Source organism: Petaurus breviceps, unplaced genomic scaffold (genome assembly GCF_028583685.1).
Source record: "Petaurus breviceps papuanus isolate PSGF00001 unplaced genomic scaffold, PetGlider_PUasm1.0 90730, whole genome shotgun sequence".
Taxonomy (NCBI): Eukaryota; Metazoa; Chordata; class Mammalia; order Diprotodontia; family Petauridae; genus Petaurus; species Petaurus breviceps.
This window is the reverse complement of record NW_027187324.1, coordinates 3,300,918-3,313,497: the sequence shown is the minus strand read 5'-3', so window position 1 is coordinate 3,313,497 and position 12,580 is coordinate 3,300,918. Positions and strand designations below refer to the sequence as shown.

General features: G+C 35.4%; 1 pseudogene; it reads left to right on the top strand.

Moving 5' to 3' along the window:
* The window catches only part of LOC138145184 (UBX domain-containing protein 1 pseudogene), a 55,354-nt pseudogene extending 43,807 nt beyond the window's left edge, over window positions 1-11,547 (top strand).
* Window positions 11,548-12,580: the final 1,033 nt, after the last annotated feature.

Sequence of the window (12,580 nt, the reverse complement as noted above, 5' to 3'; positions counted from 1 at the left end):
TTTAAAGCAATCGGGGTTAAGTAACTTGCTCAAGGTTACATGGCCAGTTATTTCTGGGTGTGGTGCTGAGTATCTGAGCCCGGATGTGATCCAGGTCATCCCAACACTGGAGCCAGTGCTCTTACTCGCTGAGCCACCTGGCCGCCCCTAAGCAATTGGGGTTAAGTAACTTGCTCAAGGTTACACGGCCAGGTGTTTCTGGGTGGGTGCTAAGTGTCTGAGCCCGGGATTCGATCTCCAGGTCTTCTCAACACTGGAGCCAGTGCTCTTACTCACTGTGCTACCTGGCCGCCCCTACTTGTTTTGTTTTGAAGGCCTGAAGAAGGGAAGGCTTGGGAATGTTGGTATTTGCTGCATTGGTTATGTGTACCAACTTCTTGGTTGCTATGATGGATTTGGCTTTCTGGTTTGGGGATTCAGCTTTCTGGTATTTGAATGAATGCTTTGGTTCTGTCTTCCATGTGGAGATTCTGTTACATTTTGTGATTCACAACTACACCAACATATTCATAGCTACCATGGGTGCTGTGAATATGGCACTGGCATTATAATAGCCCAACAGAATTTTCTGATCAGCAACAGTGAATTATCTCCATTCTTCAGATGAAGAAACTGAGGCCTAGAAGAATTCCACTGAGTTTTATGGACAATGGGATTTTTATTTTTAAAACAGAGTTTGGGAAGGAGGAAGAGACCTACAAATTCCTTTTATGACACAAATATGCTGCTGACGCCTAAATCAGGAAGAGCCAAAACAATAAAAAATAGACCAATTTCCTTAATGAATATTAATTCAAAATTTATAAATAAAATATGCCTAGATGGGATTTATATCGGGAATTTAGTACTGGTTCAATATTAGTGAAAATATTATCATGAGTGACCATATCAATAACAAATCCACCAGTGATCATGTTTATCTCTATAGAAGCAGAAAAAACTTTTGAAAAAATATAGTACCCATTCCTATTAAAAACATTAGAGAACATACAAATATATGGATTTTTCATTAAAATTATAAGTAGTATCTATACAGAACCTTCAGCAAGCATTATACTTAATGCAGATAAGCTAGAAGCATTCCCAATAAAAATAGGAGTGAAACAAGGATAACCATCATTGCTTTTATTATTCCATGTTGTACTAGAAATGTCAGCTTTAGCATTAAGAGAAGAAAAATAAATTGAAAGAATTAAGCTAGACAATGAAGAAACAAAACTATCATTCTGCAGATGATATGATGTTATACTTAGAGAATCCTAGAGAATTGACTAAAAGATACTTGAAACAATTAAGAACTCTAGCAAAGTTGTAGGATGTAAAGTAAATCAACATAAATCATCAGCATTTAAAAAAATGTATTACCAAGAGTGCACAGCAGCAAGAGATAGAAATATAAATTCCATTTAAAATAACTGTAGATGATTTAAAATATTTGGGAGTCTACCTTTCAAGAAAAACCTAGGGACTATATAAATACAATAAAACAATAACAACAACAAGCAAACATTTTTTTTCATACAAATAAAGTCAGATCTAAACAACTGGACTATTATTAATTACTCATGTGTAGGTTGAGTTAATATAGTAAAATGACAACTCTGCCTAAGCTAATTTACTTATTCTATGTCATACCAGTCAAACTATAAAAAATATTTTATAGACCTGGAAAAATAATAATAACATTTGTTTGGAAGGACAAAAGGTCAAGATTATCAAGGGGATTAAGGAAGAAATGCAAAGGAAGATGACTGAGTCATACAGATCTAAAACTATATTGTTAAATGGCAATCATCAAAACTATTTTGTATTGACTAGGAAACAGAGTGGGGGATCAGCGGAATAGGTTAAGTACACAAGATACAGAAGCAAATGACTATAGTAATCTCCTGTTTGATAAACCCAAAGACTTCAACTTCTGACATAAGAATACACTATTTGACCAAAAACTTCTGGGAAAACTGGAAAATAGTATTGCAGAATCTAGGCATAAAACAAGATCTCATATTCTATACGAGGATAATGTCAAAATTAGAACATGATTTAGACATAAAGGGTGATACAGTAAGCAAAATAGAAGGGCAAGGAATGGTTTACCTGTCAGATCTATGAAGAAAGGAAGGATTTATGACCAATTAAGGGAGAGAGAACATTTTGAAATGAAAATTCGATAATTTTGATTATGTCAAAAAAAAAAAGTTTCTGCACAAACATGTCCAATGCAACCAAGATGAGACAGAAAACAGAAAGTTGGGAAACATTTTTTTAAAGCCAGTGTTTCTGATAAAGGCTTCATTTTTTAAATAAGTAGAGAACTCAATGAAATTTATAAGAATACAAGTCATTCACCAATTGATAAATGATCAGAGGATGTGAATAGGCAGTTTTCATAAAACTATCATATACAAAATGCTCTAAATCACTATTGGTTAGAGAAATACAAATTAAAGCAATTCTGTTCTCCCACTTCACACTTATCTGATTGGCTAATAAGACAGAAAAGGAAAATGATAAATGTTGGAGAACATATGGCAAAATTGAACACTATTACATTATTGGCCTAGTTGTGAACTGATCCAACCATTCTGGAGAACAATTTGGAACCCTGAACAAAGGGCTATCAAACTGTGCATACCCTTTAATTTTTCAGTACCATTACTAGGTCTGTATCCCAATGAGATCATAAAAAAGGGAGAATGGTCAATTTGTGTAAAAATATTTATAGCAATATTTTTTGTGATGGAAAAGAATTGGAAATTGAAGGGATGCCCAACAATAGGAAAATAACTGAACAAGTTATGATATGTGAATATAATGGAATACTACTGTGTTATAAGAAGTGATGGACAATAAGGTTTCAAAAAAAATCTGGAAAGATTTATATGAACTATGCTGAGTAAAGTGAGCAGAACCAGAATAGCGTATATAGTAACAACAACATTGTGCAATGATCAGCTATGATAGATTAAGATCTTCTCAGTGATACAGAGATGATTGAAAATGCTGTCCACACACAGAAAAGGTATTATGGACTCTGAATGCAGATTGAAGGACACTATTTTCACTTTTTTTATTTTGTTTTTTCCCCTTTCTTGTGGTTTTTCCCCTTTTCTGATTCTTTTTCCACAACATGACTAATGTGGAAATATGTTTAACATATGTATAAACTAATGTATATGTATGTACATGTACAACCTAAACATAAAAAAACAAAATAAGAGAATTTTAGAACTAGAGTCTTAGAAGTAATGTAGTCCAGATATCTCATTTTAAAAATAAGGAAACTGAGCCTCAGAGAAGTTAAATCATATACATAGTATAAAGCTGAGTCTAAAATTCAGGTCTGTTGGCTAGCATTCTTTCTATGACAATTGAAACATTTAATTAAAGTGTATTTAATAATGTTGGGAACAACACAAATGTATGTAACACAACTGCAATCTTACCAGTTACGGTAAGGGGTGTGTATGTGATTTGATTGAATAAATCAATCACCTTTCACCTTTACATGTATTAAATCTTACATATATGAATAGAGGTCAATTTTCTTAGAGTTTTTCTTGACTTCAAATTTATGTTAAAAACCTGTTGGGAAACAGGACTCAATTTTTAACATAATTTTGAAGTCAAGAAGGCTAGAAAAATGAGCAAACAGCAACAAAAAATCTCAACCAACTGCAAAGAGCTATGTTAATCATCACAGCATGTTGCAATTACTGTGTACAGTATTCTCATGGTTCTGCTCACTTGACTTTGCATCAGTTCATGTAAGTCTTTTCAGGTTTTTCTGAAATCTACCTGTTTGTCATTTCTTATGGCACAATAGTATTCCACTACCTTCATATACAACATCTTGTTTAGCCATTCCCCAACTGATGGATATCACATCAATTCTGATTCTTTGCCACCATAAAATGAACTGTTATAAATATTTTTATACAAATAAGTCATATCCCCTTTTCTTATATCTTTCAGATATAGATTATTAGTGATATTTTAAACAAAACTGCATGCACATTTTGATAGCCCTTTGGGCATTGTTCTAAATTGTTCTCTATAATGGTTAGATTTTCAATAACAATACCTTAGTGTCCCATCTTTCCCATATCGTCATCAGAATCATTCCTTTTTCTCTGTCAGGTTAGGTGATCTGATAGGTGCAAGGTGGTACCTCAGAGTTGTTTTAATTTGCCTTTCTCTAATCAATAATGATTTAAAGCATTTTAATGTGCTAACTTATAACTTTGATTCCTTTCTGAAAATTTCCTGTTCATATCCTTTGATCATTTGTCAATTGGGGAATGATCCTTCTTTATCTTTCTTTCCTTTTCAGAGAAATTTGGTTTCATTTTTATATATATAAAAATGAGACTTTTATCAGAGAAGCTTGATGTGAAAATATTTCCGGTTTTCTGTTTTACTTTAAGTTTTATATTAGTTTCATTCAACTTTGTTTTTAATTTCATGTAATCAAAATGATCAATTTTACTTTCCATGATGCTCTTTATATTTTGTTTGGTTATCAATCCTTACTTTACCTATAGGCTGACAGGTAGACTTTTTCAGGTTCCACTAATTGACATTTATGGGTTTTTAAAAAAAATTTTTTTAAAGCAATTGGGGTTAAGTAACTTGCTCAAGGTTACACGGCCAGTTATTTCTGGGTGTGGTGCTGAGTATCTGAGCCCGGATGTGATCCAGGTCATCCCAACACTGGAGCCAGTGCTCTTACTCACTGAGCCACCTGGCCGCCCCTAAGCAATTGGGGTTAAGTAACTTGCTCAAGGTTACTCGGCCAGGTGTTTCTGGGTGGGTGCTAAGTGTCTGAGGCCGGGATTCGATCTCCAGGTCTTCTCAACACTGGAGCCAGTGCTCTTACTCGCTGTGCTACCTGGCCACCCCTACATTTATGTTTAAACCATCTATCCATTCTGAGTTTATTTTGTTATGCAGTGGTAATGTTGGTATTTCCCTAGTTTTTTTTTTCAAACTGTTTTCCAGTTTTCCCAATAATATTTGTCAAATGATGAGTTCTAAACCCTAAAACTTGGATCTTTGGGTTTATCAAATACTAGATTACTTTGACCATTTACTACTGTGTATTGTGTGCTTAATTTATTCATTTTTATTTGTTTTAATTTTTTGCTTTTTGGAGGGCAATTGGGGTTAAGTGACTTGCCCAAGGTCACATGGCTGTTTTGTGTGTGTGTGTGTGTTAAGTTTCTGAGGCCAGATTTGAACTCAGGTCCTCCTGATTCCAGGGCTTGTGCTCTATTCACTGAGAAAATCTTTCTTCTTTTTTATTTTGGAGGGGATAAGGCCAGGCAATTGGGGTTAAGTGACTTGCCCAAGGTCACACAGCTAGGAAGTGTGTAAAGTGTCTGAGGCTGGATTTTAACTCAGCTCCTCCTGACTCCAGGGCCAGAGCTCTATTCACTGTGCCATCTAGCTGTCCCATACTTAATTTACTACAGTAAGCTATCATTTTTTTCTTACCCAGTTCCAGATTACTTTAATGTTTACCACTTTGTAATATCATTTGAAGTCTGGTACTGCTAGGCCACTTTCCCTCAATTTTTTTTTCATTAATTCCCTTGATATTCTCAACCTTTTTGTTTTCTAGATGAATTTTGTTATTACTTTTTCTAGCTCTACAAAATAATTTTAGTGGTTGGATTGTATTACACTATATAAATAAATATATACAAATGATGTATTATGCTATATAAATAGAACATAGATCTGTCATCTTTGTGCAAAAAAATGTTTTATAATTGTGTTCATATAGACCTCAGAATTTTCCTGGCAGGTATATTCCCAAATATTTTATATCATCTGCAGTTATTTTAAATAGAACTTTTTATTTCTATCTCTCCCTGCTGGATTTTGCTCACAATTTATATGGGTTTATTTTATATCCTGCAACTTTTTTGAAGTTCTCATTTGTTTCAACTAAAGTTTTTAGCTGACTCTCTAGGATTCCCTAAGTATAGCATGCTGTCATCAGCAAAGAGGGATAGTTTTGTTTCCTCCTATTTTTATTCCTTCAATTGGTTTTTCTCATCTTATTTTATATTGCTATAGCTAGCATTTCTAATACAATATTGAATGATAGTGGTGACAGTGGAAATTCTTGCTTCACTCTAGATTTTATTGGGAAGGGTTCAAGTTTATTCCCCTTGCATATGATGCATACTTTTGGTTTTAGATAGATACTGCTTATCATTTTAATTAAGACTCCATTGATTTCTAGGCGATCTACTGTTTTTAATAGAAATAGGTGTTGTATTTTGTAAAGAGTTTTTCTGCATCTATTGAGATTATCATTTTTTTGTTGTTTTTGTTATTAATTTAGTCAATTATGCTGATAGTTTTCCTAATATTCTACCAGCCCTGCATTCCTAGTATGAATTCTATCTGGTCATAGTGTATGATCTTTGTGACATGTTGCTGTAATCTCCTTGTTAGTAATTTATTTAAATCTTTCATTAATAGTCATTAAGAAAATTGGTGTATAGTTTATTTTAGCTCTCTTTGACTTAGTTTTAAAAATCATATTTGTGTCATGAAAGGAATTTGGTAGGATTCCTTTTTCTTTTTTCCACAAAGACTTTATATAGCGCTGGGATTAATTATTTCTTAAATGTTTCGTATAATTCACTTATAAATCCATCTGGTCATGGTGATTTTTCATTAAGTAGTTCATTTATGGTTTGTTCAATTTCTCTTAATAAGGTATATTTGCATATTATATTTCCTCTTCTGTTAATTTGAATAATTTATATATTTGTAAATATGCATCCATTTTTACTTAGATTGTCAGTTTTCTTGGTATATATTTGGGCAAACTACTAATAATTGTTAGATTTCTTCTTCATTGATGGTGCATTCATCTGTTTCATTTGCAATGCTGATAATTTGGTTTCCATCTCTTTTCTTCTAATCAAATCACTCACTGGTTTGTTTTATTTTAACAAAAACTAGCCCTTAGTTTTATTAGTTCCATGATCCTTTTACTTTAAATTTTGTTCCTCTGTCCTTTGTTTTTCAAGATTTCCAATTTGGTATTTAAGTGGGGACTTTTAGATTGTTCTTTTTCTAGTTACATCTACTTCCATGTCCAATTCATTCATCTTTTCTTTCTCTCTGTGATTGATGTGCATATTTAGAGATATACATCTTCTTCTACATACTGCTTTGGCCACATTCTACAAATTTTGATATATTGTCTCATTGTTTCGTTCTCTTTAATGAAGTTATTCATTGTTTCTATAGTTTGCTTTTTGATCCACTCATTCTTTATGATTAGATTATTTAATTTTTAGTTAATTTTTATCTGTGCTTCCACAGACTTTTATTGAATATAATTTTTATTGCACTACGGTCTGAAAAGGGAGTTTAAGTTTTTATGGTGTAAGACATAATTAATTTTTATGAAGGGAACATACGGTTTAAAAAATGATTGCTGCTTTCTATTCCCTTTCAATTTTCTTCAAAAGTCTATCATATCTAGCATTTAAAAATTCTATTTATCTCCATAACTTTGTTCTTTTGTATTTTACAGTAGATTTTTCTAGCTCTGAGAGGGGAAAGTTGAAGTCTCCAACTAGTATAATTTTACTGTCTTACTCCCTCTGGTAATTAATTTAATATTTCCTTTAAGAATTTACATGATATACCATATGGTGCATATATATTTCGCATTGATATTACTTCATTTTCTTTTGTACATTTTTAGCAAGATATACTTTCACTGTTAATTTCTTTTGGTCTATTTTTGCTTTCCTGTAGTCTTAGTTTATTATTCCTATTTTTCCTATTTCTTCATTTACAATACTAGCAGAAGCATAGTAGACTCTGCACCAATTACTTATTTTAACTCTATGTTTGTCTCTCTGATTCATGTGTTCCTTGTAAAAATCATGTTGCTAGATTCTGATTATTAACCCACTCTGCTACCCACTTCTATTTTTTGGGTGAATTCATTCCATTTACATTCATAATTATGATTACTAACTCTGGATTTCCTTCCATACTATTTATCCTATTTTGTTTTTTTTTTCCTTTTCTCTCACTTTTTACTCTTTTCTTTCCTCAAACATATATTTTGCTTTTTACGACTGCCTCTCTTAATCTACCTTATAAAAAAAATAGGAAAAAATACCCCTCCCCTTTCACTTGTCCCCTTTCCCTAATACTTCTCTGTTGGGTACAATACATTTTGATGACCTATTGGTTGTCTTTATATAGTCTTCTCTCTTTGAATCAGTTGATATATGGCTGAAGGTTAAGCTATGCCTTCTCTTCCCCCAAAATGTTTCCCTTCAATTGTGAAACCTCTTACTTGCGTTGTTTTTTTTTTTGTTAGATAATTTTCCTCATTCTTCCTCTTCATTTTCCCTTTTCCCAGGGCACTCTCCTTTCTTATCCTTCCATATTTATTTTTTTGGAGATAGTTCCTTTTTTTTCTATGTAGCCTTCTAACTGCCCTAATAATGATAGTTATTAGCAGTTACATAGATTATCTTTCCATATAGTAATTTAAACAGTTTTTCCTTGTTGAGTTTCTTACTATTTCTGTCTTATATTTCTCTTTTTACTCTTCTATTGTCTTATATCTGAAAGTCAAATTTTCTATTCATCTCTGCTTAGTTGTTTTTAAATCAGGAATGACCGTTAGTCTTCTATATCATCAAATATCTTCTCCTAAGGGGTTATACTCAGTTTTATTAGGGAAGTTATTTTGGGTGATAGTTCCTTTTTGGGTGATATTCCAAGCTCTCCTATCTTTTAAATGTTGGCTTCCAAATCTTCTTTTATCTTGACTTTGGCTCCATGATATTTGAATGGCTTATTTCTGGCTGGTTGTAGTATTTTCTCTTTGACCTGGAAGCACTGGAATTCATTCATAATATTCCTGAGAATTTTTATTTGGGGATGACTTACAGGAAGTGGGTATTTTAAATTCTATTTTGCCATTGGTATATTTTTCCTTTATAATTTCTTGAAATGTGATGTAAAGGAACTCTCTTTGATCATGAATTTCAGGTAGTCTAAAAAGTCTTACTCCTTGATCTCTTTCCCAGATCAGTAATTTTTTTTAAGTAAGATATTTCACATTTCATTCTATATTTTCTTCTTTTGATTATGTTTTATTGACTATTGATGTTTCATGGAGGCATTAGCTTCCACTTGCCCAATTTTGATTTTTAAGGAATTATTTTTTTCAGTGAACTTTTGTACCTCTTTTTTCCAATTCTGCTTTTTAAAGTGTTATTTTGAGGTTTTTTTTTTTACCACTTTAACCAAGTTGTCAATTGCATTTTCTTTGTTTCTCTTTCTTTCTTTCTCTTTCTTTCTTTCTGGAGGCGGGGAAGGCAGGACAATTGGGCTTAAGTGACTTGGCCAAGGTCACACAGGTAGCAAGTGTTAAGTATCTGAGGCCAGTGTTCTCCAGTCCTCCTGACTCCAGGGCCAGTACTCTATTCACTAGCAGCCCTATCAATTGTATCAATTGTATTTTCACAATGTTTTTGAATTGCTTCCATTTTTCCCTTATTTTTCCTCTATAACTCTTATTTGATTTTGGTAATCACTTTTTTAAAGCTCTTCTAGGAATTCTTATTGGCTTTATGGCAAATTTACATTTTTTTCTTTTCTAGGCTTTGTTTGTAGCTGTTTTGACATTACTATCTTCTTCTGAGTTCATGTCTTAATTTTCTCTGTCACCATAGTAGCTATTTATGGTTACATTATTTTTGTTGTTGTTGTTCACTCATTTTTCCAGTACAATTTTTGGATTTGAACTTTATGTTAGAGTTGAGCTCGTTTCCCAGGATGACTTGGTGGGAGGCAGTAAGGTCCATAGCTTTAGGCTTTTTCACCCTGTTGTTTTCAGAGGTGGTTCTTGGGGTTTGGAAGTTTTCAGTGCTTCTAAGGTGGTGCAATCTGGGGAGAGGTGTGGTCACTGCTTCCTTGCAGTACGTTGCTCCTGATGAAAGTGATGCTGCTGCTCATGGTCCTTCTCCCTCTTGACTATAAATGATCCTGTCTCTCTTGGAGCTATGAATCTGAAGTGAGTATAGGTAGTAGAGTTGCCAGACAGTGCTCTGTCCTATACCCAGTGCTAGAACAGTGAACCCATGCAGTCCATTTCTGACCAGGTGTCTTATTCCCTTAATGACCCTGCTTTACTCACAGAGTCGCTACTGCTGCTTTTGTGGCCTCCAAGCATCACCCTGGTATAATTGCCATATAAACTCACCCACTATCACAGACTTCTTCAAACTCCTGAAATTGTGCTAGGCTGGAAAATTTTCTTATGCAAAACTTGTTGACTGCTCCTCCGGAATTTTATTTGAGCTGACATTTTAAAGTTCTTTGGAGGGTAATGCTAAGAGAGTTCAGCTGCTTCTTCTATTCTGCCATCTTGGCTCTGTCCCCTGGAAGTGACATAAAGATTATTTTCTAAAGAATCTAAAGATGGTTTGCCTTCTGATCAGCCATTTTGAGGGAAGTCTCTTTTGTGCTAGTTGTGTGTGCGTGTGAAAAGAAGAAATGGAAGTAGTTGCAGGCTTATGAATTATAACTACATAAATGAGGAAGGCTGCCCCTACCTTCACACTCACCCCTCAACCACACTCAGCTCTGTCCCCAAGCCACCATCCACAAGCGCCCAGCGCATCTGGAATATTCAAATCTGGGTATCAGGGGAGGCAAAGGTGGCACTGCGGGGGAATGGATGACTCTGCAGAGTCTCAATGAGATGGGCTTCCCACGGTGGTGGCGGGGTGAGGGTGTGGGGGGGGGGGGCTAAGAGAAGGCTCTGGACCTCACAGGGAACCAGAGGATCGAGGCTACCGTGGATTATTTGATGGAACACGAAGATGACGCTGATGTGGACGAGCCCCCAGCTCCCCCCACCCACCGCCATCCCCAACACTCCTTAGCGAATGAGCCCCTGTACTATGGGGGAGGCAGCAGTTAAGGGCCTGGGTCAGCGAGGGTGGAAGAGAAGCCATCTCTGAACGAAGAGGAGATGCCGGAACAGACCAAGAGGAGAAAGAGAACAGCAAGAGGCCGCGGAGCAGTAGAGGCTGAGTAGACAGGCAGACGAGGAGCACAAGAGGGAGAAGGTGGAAGAGAGGGCAGCCAGACAGCAGGTACGGGAGAAGAGTTTTGAGGGATAAAGTAGAGTAAGCCCAGAAGTTTGGTGGCACTGGATCACAGATCACCTCCCCTGCAACCGAGACAGGCCCTCTTCCTTCTTCTCCCAATCAGGAGCCTCCCACCAAGGGAGAGCACGATCAGTGTCACATCCGGGTTCAGCTGCCTGCTGGGACATCCCTGCTGCAGACATTCAAGGCCAGAGAGCAGCTTGCCACAGTGACACCGAGGGGAGGAACTAGGGTGTGGGAAGGACCCTGTAATCTGCTCAGTGGCTTCCTCTGGCTGGCCTTTTCTGAAGCAGATATGGAGAGACCTCTGCAGGAGCTGGGATTTGTGCCTTCTTCTGTCCTCATTGTAGCCAAGAAGCATGCCAGCTGAAGGGGTCTCCAGCCTCTTCTCCTTTTCCCCTCAAAACTCCCACTCACCTCTGAGAGAGCACTGACATCTCCTCCCTAATAAACACATCCTGAATCATGTAAAAAAAAAAATAGTAAAAAATAAAGGGTGTGCACATAAAAGCTGTAACTGGCAAGGTATGGGATGGATCAATCAGCATGTGGCTGCAAAGGAGGGATGCTCCCAGAAACTGAAAGGTTTCAGCAATGATAGAAGTCTTGCTCCTGGTGCAGGATGAGATATAACCTACTATGGGGTGGAAGTACACCCAAAGACAAGGCCACTACTCTTTTTTGGAAGGATTCTGGGAAACTGAGTATGATGCTTTCTGCACTCTAAATTTCCTGACTTCAAAGGTAAGAAAATACTTAAAACAAGAACAGCCGTGTTTCTGTGGAGGGGTGGAGGAACATCTGGAGAGTTTCTGTTGGCATGTCTAAACTTTCCAAGTTTCTTTTGGAATTCCTAATGACCGCTAAAATTGCCAACTAGAAGTAAAGTTACAGGGACCCTGCTTGTTCTAGATATGATAAGGATAAAAGAAAAATATTAAATATCATCATACTTTTTTGACAGCGAAGCGAAATGATTAGATTCATATTCAGTTTGCTTTTAGCATTCCTGTGGCATTTTATCAAATAATAAGTCTTAAGCTATCTGGAATTATTTTCCTCCAGGGACTTTCAAGTTTATTTCAAAATGTATCATTTAAAGAGTTTACCTCCTGAAATGTTTATGTTTCTGTCAAATTTCAGGAGGTTGAGATCTCTGTTTTCTTTGATCTCCCAGTTTCTTTTGCATATAACACAATTCTGGCGAATGAATTGGTACTTCTAAAACATTTTGGAATATCTTCTGGAAGGAATTGATTTTGAACAGGATAATTAACCTTGACAATAATTTCTTTATATCTGAGCCAGAACCATAGACATTGAAAAGAGTGGTTCATTTTTTATAATGATAAATACTTATTATCTGGTGTTCAAAGGAACTATATTTCAAAAAAATCAAATAA